Raw genomic sequence first — 10,047 nt, 5'->3', positions numbered from 1 at the left:
TGATGATGATATCAGTTTGCGTCCGATTATAAAGTGAAAGTGAAGTCGCTCAGTCATGTCTGACTCTTTGCGATCCTATGGACTGCAGCCTACCAGGCTCCTCCATCCATGGGATTCTCCAGGTAAGAATACTGGGATTATAAGCAGGAACCCAAACTGCAATCTTTGAAGTCTCACCCACGGAGAGGATGTGCTGCCTGGGACCCTCTTCCCAATTGGGACTCCAGATGTGCTGTGACACGGGACTTCCCAGCACTGATTAAGTCTGGATGTTGCTCAAAACCCAATTTGGTGATGTATCTTCTCTCTTTGTATTTCTCTTTTCTTTTAATGTTAGTATGTTGAAAGTAAGCTAGATAATTCTCTAATAAATAACTGTATTATTTATTTGTATATAGAGTAGCTTATTTTGTTAACAAATCCTTTGAACCTGAGACGAAAGTAAAAACTTTCGGCAAAACAAAGACAAAGGACAACAACCTCAGAAGTCTTTTCCAACAACTTTTGCTGTTCAGTCACTAAATCATGCCCCATCTTTGCAACCTCATAGACTGTCAGACTCCTCTGTCCTCCAATATCACCCAAAATTTGATCTGACTCATGTCCATTGAGTCAGTGATGCTATCTAACCATCTCATCTTTTGCTGCCCCCTTCTCCTTTTGCCTTCAATCTTTTCTATCATCAGAGTCTTTATCAATGAGTCAGCTCTTAGCATCAGGTGGCCAACGTATAGCAGCTTCATCTTCAGCATCCTTCCAATGAATATTCCGGGTTGATTTCCTTTAGGATTGACTTATTTGATCTCCTTGCAGTCCAAGGGACTTTCAAGAATCTTCTCCAGCACCACAATTCAAAAGCATCAGTTCTTCGGCACTCAGCCTTCTTTATGATCCAGCTCTTACATCCATACATGACTACTAGAAAAATCATAGCTTTGACAATATGCACCTTGGTTGGCAAAGTGATATCTCTGCTTTTTAATATGCTGTCTAGGTTTCTCATAGCTTTCCTTCCAAGGAGCAAGCATGTTTTAATTTCATGGCTGTAGTCACCATCCTCAGTGGTTTTGGAGCCCAAGAAAAGAAAGTCACTGCTTCCACTTTTCCCCCCTTCTATTTGCCATGATGTGATGGAACCAGATGCTATGATCTTAGTTTTTTTTAATGTTGGGTTTTAAGCCAAGCAACTAGCAAATGCATGAAAATGGTAAGTGCCTAAAGACAATCTTTGCAAAGACCTCAAGAATCACTTCATCTGTCCACCCCTCATTTACCAAATAGGGAAACCAAGACCTGGAGCATGGATTCAGAAAGCTGGTAGGCACAAGGGTCACAGAGCAGGGGGATGGATGGGGTAGAGTTTAAGTGCTGGATTCAGAGAGAACAAAGTCTGAACCACAGCCATACCTCTCACTTCCTGTATGACCCCACACAAGGCTTTTTTCTTGAGGGGCCTCAGTTTCCCCATCTGTCAAATGGGAATGATGGCATGGCTTCTCAGAGTTGTGAAGATTAGAACTTGTGTGACATAAAAGGCCTGATGCTTCAGAGGTGCTCAGGAAATTGAACTACCCTTCTTTGTTTTATAACATCTGTTCCTGAGCCTGCCAATCAGGCCACTTGACCAAGTGGTCTTTGTACTTGGAGCATCCGAATAGCTCAGCAGAACAGGGACCTCTGGAGAGGCAAATGGCCACTGCACATCCCATCCCAAGCATATTCCAAAAGGGCCACGGGGTGGTGGGCACCAACCCTAAGAAGGCGAGGTGCAGAGAAAGATGAAAGAGCCACTTGTCTAAGAGTCAATATCCCTTTCAGAGTCTAGGCATGTTCTGGGTCAACATCAGTCGAGCAAGGCAGAGCTGCAATCCACCGCTCTGTTTTCTTTTTGAGTGACATGGAATGCTCTTTTTCTATGCAAAGAAAAACAGAACAACCCCTGCCATTGTTCTGAAATCAATTCAAAGTGCCTTGGGTGGGAGCCGTCCCCTCCCTCTCCACCTCTCCCCCCGCCACCCCAAGATTGAATCCCTTCCAGTCCCCAGCGTCTGGACAAGCTCCAGCTAAGTTTGCCAGGGAAAATGCAGGGAGTCCAGTTACATGGGATTTGCAGAGAAACAATAAATAATGTCGTAGTGTAAGTATGTCCCAAAGATGGAATGGACCATACTTACCCTACAAAACTATTCATTATTTATCTGACATTTAAATTGAACTGGGCATTCTGTATTTTTATTTGCTAAAACTGGAAACCCTGGATCCAGCCAAACCAGCCAGGAGTGAGACCGGCACCTGGCCACAAATCTGGGTCACTAGGAAAATAGCAGGAGGGTTTCAAGGCTGCCTGAGCTCCAGCCCCATCTGCCCAGCCCTCCAGAAGCAGCCATCTTGTGGATGCCACTGAACTAGGGGGATGGCCAAGCACGCTGATTCCTGTCTGTGGGTTCAGCACCCAGGCAGGGAGTTTTCCACACCCAGCTCTAAAAAAGACCCAAACTAGGCTCAGTGGTGGGGACTTTTGGAAATACTACCCCACACTGGTGAGACTCCCTCTTCCCCCAGCCCCAGCCGCAGCCTGTAAGCTCAGCCCTGCCCAGTTTGGGAACTGCGGCTGGCCAGGCAAGGCAGAACTGCCACAGCTTGCTCAACACCTTTCCAGGGAGTGCCCATGAGGCCTTGGAGCACCACAGGGAGGTGAGTGAAGAAGATCCAGCCCCTGCCCTCCAGCAGCCCTCAGACTGCCACTTGCCGAGGCCCATTTCTGTACCAGACATTTTGTAGGAGTCACTGCGTTCAGACCTTGTCATGATCCTAGTGCTATTATGAACATCCCGTCTTACAGGTGCAGGTGCATCTGTGCTCAGTCGCTCCAGGCATGTCCAACTCTGTGTGACCCCATGGACTGTAGCCCATCAAGCTCTTCTGTCCATGGGATTCTCCAGGCAAGGATACTGGAGCAGGTTGCTATGCATCTCCTCCAGGGTATATGACAGACTCAGGGATGGGACCTGCATCTCTTAGATTTCTCACATTGACAGGTGGGTTCTTCTTTACCAGTAGCACCACCTAGGCCCACAGGTGCAAATGAAGAGGCTCAAAAACAGAAGCTAGGAAGCGGGGATGCCAGGATGTCAACCCAGGTTTCTCAGATTCTAGGTGATGGGACATACCCAGGGAGTGGCACCAAGACATGAAGTGCAGGAGGTCCAGGGGATGGAGGGGTCCTCGCTTCTGGTGGAAGCAGGAGGCTCCCGCAGTTGATTTGCTGAACTGGAAGACCCCTAAAGGGTGGCTGTGTGGACCTCATGAGTGTCCCTGCCTGGGAACAGTGGTGCTGGAAGAAGTGGACATTAGAACAAAAAGGAGAGGTATCATCATCACATTGTTCAGACTTGCGATGTCCCCCAAGAGTGGGCACTGTGGCTATTTGGCTTGAGGTCATCCCTTTAGGGAACAAGAGAATGGCAGCTTCCTCTCACTGCAGCATGCTCACAGCCCCTCAGACCCAGACACCCGTGATGACCCACAGCATCCCCCCAAGAGACCAGCCCTCAGCCTCTGCAACAATTTCCAGGCCTCATTCATTCAATCAACCCGTGTTTCTTCAGCAACACACACTTGTGTCCACACACACCTACTAGGAGCTAGGTGTGAGGTGTGGGCAAAGTGATCCAGCCCGCCCTGCCCACAAGGAAAGGTCAGGGGTGTCCCCTCAAGAACCATCGGGTACCTCTCTTCCATTCTTTCAGGTTCCGGGTATGTGAGACAGGTAGGAGGGGACCCTCAGAAGCTGTCCCCCAGCACAGCAGACGGGGGTCCCGGGAGGGACGGCAAGCCAGCTCCTGAGAGGCCGCCTCCTGGTCGGGCCGCCCTGGGAGTCGCGTTCCCAGCGGACTCCGCTCGACCGGTAGTCCCGGCCCCATCCCTGGCAGCCCCTCCCCTGCCCACCTCCTCCTCTCCACGGCGCTGCCGCGGAAAGCCCGGCCCTCCCAGGCCTCGCCACCCCCACGCCCCGTGCCCTTGACCGCGGATCTCCTTGCCTCCCTATTGGCCGGCGGGTCACGTGACCAGGCCCAGCTGGCGACAGAGCGGCCGCAGAGCGGGGTTCTCCGAGTCCCAGGCGCGCTGCCGCCCCGTTCCTACCTTTTGGGGCCCCAGCCTCGCTCCGCGGCCTGCTCGCTGCTCACGCCCGCGCCCCCCGCTCCCCCGCCACGTGCGCCCCTCGGCCTTCCTCCCGCTGCCCTCTAGCCCGCGGACTCAAAGCCGATCACTGTCAACTCAGTTCCTCCAGGGGCGATGGAGACCAGGCAGCTCTGACATGTTAGCGGAGGTGGGTAGGAGACCCGGTGGGCCAAGTGTGTCTGCGGAGCACCCGCTGGGTGTTGGACACCTGCTGGGGGGCAGAGATAGAGTAGGGTTGGAGACAGGTGAGAATCCTGCCCTTAGGGACCTGCCATTCTAGTGATAAAACGGGCCCACAGGCCTTTCATTTCAGCCCTTTGTATTGAGATGCCATCAGAGAGTCTTTTATCTCTGTGGGTGTTCTTTTGAGCTGTTCCCAGCCTGGGTTCTGAATTCTGCCGAGCACTTTATGGGGGACTGGCTGGAGAGAGTGAAGGGCTGGAGTCAAGATGAATCAGTCCCAGCCCTCAAGAAGCTCTGAAAACCCAGTGAAGACTAAAAGGAGAACACCCCTAATTATACTGGAAGCCAGTCCAAATGCAGTGTGAGTGGGCCTGGGCTTTCTACAGAGAGTGAGGCAGAATTGTTTACTGAGAACTCTGGGGAACTCCAACTCCATCACTAACACCAGTCATTTCAGGCTCCAGCATGAGCTACCAGCCAAAATTGCTGCCCTGTGCAAACCCCAGCGAGGGGTGTGAGTCATTGGGCTGCCGGGCTCAACGTGTCCTGTTAAAAACAGGACACCCAGGTACATTTGAGATACAGATAAACAAACAAACAGGGGAGGAGGGATCACTCTGGTATAAGTATATCCCCAATATTTTATGGAATGTACTTATACTAAAAATAGTCATGGTTTACATGAAATTCAAATGTAAATGGGGGATCTCTTTTTCTTTTCTAAATCTGGGAACTTTGCGGGGGGTGGGGATGTGGGAATGGCCCAAAGGGACACTGTCTGGGAAGAGCAGGGGGTGAGGCATTGACTAGAGTCCCCAGTCTGGAATTCCCCCTAGAATGACACTGTGTCAGGAGCAACTTGGACTGAGTGGTGATTGGTACCCAGTAGTTCCCTGGACCCTATGTGATAAGCAGGGACAGCCCCAAGTGGGGGAAAGGGGAGAAAAGCATTAGGATGAGTCCCACCTGAGGAAAAAAGGCCTGAAGGCTAGAGGCTTCCTGGAGACGATTTTAGAAGGGGCTCCAATCTCCACGCCAGGCACAATGCCCAGAGAGACTGAGAAGCTGTGGAATTCGTCATCTCCCCCTGTAGGGCTTGGGGTCAAATAGGGGAAGGGCTACCAGGGTGCAGGGGTGGCCCCCAGGAACTGGAACAGCTCTCTAAACCCAGAGAAGCACTGAACATGGACAAAAGGGGTATCCAGCCTCATCAGTCAGCATTGATGTTGTCTGGATGTGGGTTATACAAGGCCTGGAACACACAAAGTGAACACAGCCCACAGAAAACCAGAACTTACTGTGGCCTAGAATGAAGATACAAACAGGAAGAAGTTGCAAACTAGCAATGATTTTGTTTGCTTTTGCACACGTTAGAAATATTTTAGCAATGGATGGTATTTTAAAGGTCTAGATCACTCCTGAAACAGGTACAACCCCCCCACGAAGGTAGGGGAAGTGCCTTATTTCTAGTTCCCATAAATTTATTATAGGAATTGGAGGCCTTGGGGAGTAGTGCATTCATCTTAAAAGGGACTGTTAAACAACCACAATGAACACACAAATGAGGCAGCCACCCAGGGCAGGTTGGGGTGCCAAGTTTACCCTGTCCACAACAGGATGGAGGGTACACACGTGGGCTCTAGACGGGGTCATCATGGCTACAAATCACTATGTGTGCCACTTAAGAGCCATATGACCTTAAGATGGTCCCTGAACCTCTCTGAACCTCTGTTTCCTCATCTCTAAAACAGGTCTAGTAATCATCCAGACCTTGCAGCACGGTTGTGAGGGTTTCATAAGGTACTATATGGGAAGCTATATTCAGGGCTCAAGAAATGGACACTTGGAGTCAGAGCAAATAAATGGCCTTCAGACAGGAAGCTGTGGGCCGCGGGCTGGGGACGCTGTGTTCGCACAATGACTACTCACTCTGCACATCTCACCGAGATGGATATCTCAAAAGATGTTTCCCAAAACAGCTCCCATAGTTAGAGCACTCTGACCCACCTGGCGTGGGCCTGACTGCCCCCCTCCTTCCTGTCAGCCTCCTGGATGCTGTGAGGAGGAGAGTGCAGGAAGGATGGGTTGGTGGGGGGAGAGAGGGGTGGGGCTGTGCTGGTTAGTGTTTATCCACCAAGGTTGCTCTGGCCACTCTGGGTTGGTTGGGCCAGGGTATGCAGAGGGCACCGTGAGCAAGACGTGTTTGCCCTAAGGAGGGAGGTGGGGGAGTGGAAGTGATCCAGACCTCCCTCCCTCGCCCTCATGTAGACTTCTCCCCACTGCCTTCTGGAGCCCAGGGACCCCCAGGACTCTGGCCATGCATGGTACATGGGATCAGCTGTGGTCCGTCCCTCCATTTTTGAGAGAAGTCTAAACAAGGGGTCTGCAGAGACCTGCTGGAAGGCCTTTCTAGAGCTGCCGACATGAAGTACCACAAACTGCCTGGCTGAAAATAACAGAAATGCATTGTCTCGGTTCTAGAGGCTCAAGAGTTCAAATGCTAGGTGACAGCCAGGGTCGTGCAGTCTCTGAAGCTTCTAGAGAATGACACTTCCTGTCTCTTCCAGCTTCCGGTGGCCTTGGATACTCCTTAGCTCGTGGTCACATCCCTCCAGTCTCTGCCTCCATTTCCATGTGGCCTTCTTTCCTGTGTCTCTGTGTCCTCTCCTCTTATAAGAACATCGGGCCATCAACAAAATCCAGGAAGATTTCATCTCAAGATCCTAAGTAGTTGCATCTGCAAAGACCCTATTTCCAAATAAGGTCACATTCTGAGGTTCTGGGTGGACATAAATGAAGGGGTGGGGGGATACTATTCAACCCACCACATACTTCTCTCTGAAGTTTGTGCCAAAGTGAGCATTTCAGATTTAATCTTTATTAGCTATTATTAATAGTTATGAGAATATTTTTAATTAACAAAAGTGTGCTTCAAAGTGGCTTCCATTATCACCAAATTGCCCTCTAACAGCTTTACCTCAGAAACACACCCTGACCACTGCTGCATGCTACTCCCCAGAACAGTATCAGGTATATAGTTCAGTTCACATCAGTCGCTCAGTCATGTCCAATTCTTTGCAACTCCATGGACTGCAGCATGCCACGCTTCCCTGTCCATCACCAATTCCCAGAGTTTACTCAAACTTATGTCCATTGAGTCAGTGATGCCATCCAACCATTTCATCCTATGTCTTCCCCTTCTCCTCCCGCCTTCAATCTTTCCCAGCATCAGGGTCTTTTCCAATGAGTCAGTTCTTCACATCAGGTGGCCAAAGTACTGGAGTTTCAGCATCAGCATCAGTCCTTCCAATGAATATTCAGGACTGATTTCCTTTAGGATTGACTAAAGGTATACAGTAGGTGATCAATAAACATTTGCCAGATGAATAAATTTAATAAAATCCATTTAATAGCCCAAAGGACTTGCCCTTCGGTTGAGAGAAGCCAGTCATGGGCACAAAGTCCCAAGTTTGCCCAGTTTCTAGCAAAAGAGTACAAGGAATTTTTTCAGACAAATCTGACAAGTATAAAAGGGTCCAAGATGAGCCCTTCCTGGGCACCAGGAGCCATGCAGAACCCCTGGTCATGGGACTTCCCTGGTGGTCTAGTGGCTAAGACTCCACACTCCCAGTGCAGGAAGCCTGGGTTCAATCCATGGTGAGGGAACTAGATCCCACATGGCACAGCTAAAAGATTCTGCATGCCACAATGAAGAGCAAAGATCCCAAGTGCAGCCAAGTAAATAAATAAAGACCAAACAACCCCGGCCTAAGTCAGGAATCAAAGGCAGATGAGATTTTTCAGTGCTAGTTACTATATCACACACAGCACCAAGGCATTGACAACCATCACTAAAATTCACCCTGTAAAATGACACAGCTTTTTATTCTACAATCCCCACCCCTGCTAGCATTCACAAAGAGTTGGCCTACACGTGTACTTTAACAGAGGGGGCAATTGTTATTTTGCAAGGCAGGTGGTGAAGATGGTTGGTGAGTGAGGAACTACCCTTTTTTTTTAGATTTTTTTTTCATGTGGACCATTTTTAAAGTCTTTATTGAATTTGTTACAATACTGCTTCTCTTTTATGTTTTGTTTTTTTTTTGGTTTCGAGGCATGTGGGATCTTAGCTCCCCCACCAGGGATCAAACTCAGACACCTTGCATTGGAAGGCGAAGTCTTAACTACTGGACCACCAGGAAAGCCCCAGGAATTACCCTTTCTATTAAAGGGATCTTGTTTTTATCAGGATGCATTTTTTGCTTTCTTTGATTTCCCAAAGGGAAGTGCAATATGACAAAAAGGTATTTTTGTGGATGTGAGGATAATAATGATTTTTTAAAAAAGCCTCAAATGCATTGTCCATCTCTAATTGGACTAAATTGAAGGGCTGGGCTGCCACGGTGACTGTTCTGAAATGGACTGTGCTACATGCCAGCTTACCAACTGGTAGTAATTCCCTATGACCTTCCGGATGGCCTAGACTCTTTAGTGTGGCATTCTTTCACAGCTGTTGCCATCTTCTGCCTCACTGTTAATGACTTAATTGTGTTTTCCCCCCAAAGATGTTGCAATCCTGATCCCTAGTGCCTGGAATGTGACCTCATTTGGATCTTCACAGAGGTAACAAGATGAGGTCTTTGGAAAGCAGGTCCTCACCCAATGACTGGTGTCCTCATAGAAAAGGGGATGTTTGAACACAGAGACAGACACACATGGGTAGAACGCTGTGTGAAGGTCTGAGTGATGCTGTCACAAACAAGCCAAGGGACCCCCAGAATCTGGGAGAACGGCCTAGAACAGATCCTTCCATGGCACCTGCAGAGGGAGCACGGCCCCACCAACAGCTTGATCTCAGACTTCTGGCCTCCAGGGCTGAGAGGATACATTTCTGTTGCTTAAGCCACTCAGTTTGTTGTATTAATATTTGGACCTGAAACCTTAACCAGCTAATGTGCTTGCCTTCCCCAGATCCACCCCTCACCCCAAAGCCCACGCTCTGATTCAGGGGTCCCCAGCCTCTGGGCAGCAGACTGGTGCTGCTGTCAGATCAATGCTGGTATTAGGTTAGAAATCAAGTGCACAATAAATAAAGTGTGCTTGAAACCATCTGCCCCACCCCCAGTCCATGGAAAAATTGTCTTCCATGAAACCAGTTCCTGGTGCCATAAATGTTGGGGACTGCTGCTTTAACGGCTCTGTTGCCTACACGCTCCCAGCACCCTCACCACTGCCATCGTGTGCTTTGGCTTGGAGGAATCACGCATCTGGGTTTCTGGGGACAGTTCCAGCTTATACCCATCATGGCAGCAGCATAATAGTGAACACTGCCCCCTTTCAAAGGCATCCATATTTGGAGCCTGTATCTGTGGTCATGCTAGCATTCCTCTGTGCTCACTCCAGCCTCCTGTCATTCTCTACCTGGTAAACTTCTCCTGGTTGGTAGAAGCCCACGTCCAACATCACTGCTCCTGTGAAACGTACCCAACCTCAGTCAAGTTCTCATTAGTCTGTCGTCTGGGTCCCCAGGGCAGTTTGTACATTTCCAGCGCACAATACTTGTCAGTATGTCATGTCAGCTCAAATAAGCTCTACTCAGGGGTACCCCCCTGATGTCCTGACTGGTCCTGGCCATTGCTTTCATGGCTCCATGGGCTCCCCTCCCTTCATGGTCTGTACCCT

The 10,047-nt window shown here is 49.5% G+C and overlaps 1 long non-coding RNA gene across 1 annotated transcript; it reads right to left on the bottom strand.

Annotated features, from left to right (window-relative positions):
- Window positions 1–1,063: 1,063 nt before the first annotated feature.
- Window positions 1,064–3,979, bottom strand: LOC123331794. The gene is made up of 3 exons (XR_006548572.2): window positions 3,731–3,979; window positions 3,171–3,334; window positions 1,064–3,066 (listed from the first exon to the last, which is right to left on the bottom strand). It is a non-coding gene; the product is annotated as an uncharacterized LOC123331794 (long non-coding RNA).
- Window positions 3,980–10,047: the final 6,068 nt, after the last annotated feature.

The sequence above is a fragment of the Bubalus bubalis genome, chromosome X (assembly GCF_019923935.1).
Source record: "Bubalus bubalis isolate 160015118507 breed Murrah chromosome X, NDDB_SH_1, whole genome shotgun sequence".
Taxonomy (NCBI): domain Eukaryota; kingdom Metazoa; phylum Chordata; class Mammalia; order Artiodactyla; family Bovidae; genus Bubalus; species Bubalus bubalis.
The sequence above is the reverse complement of the archived record's forward strand: the minus strand, read 5'-3'. Positions and strand labels throughout refer to the sequence as shown.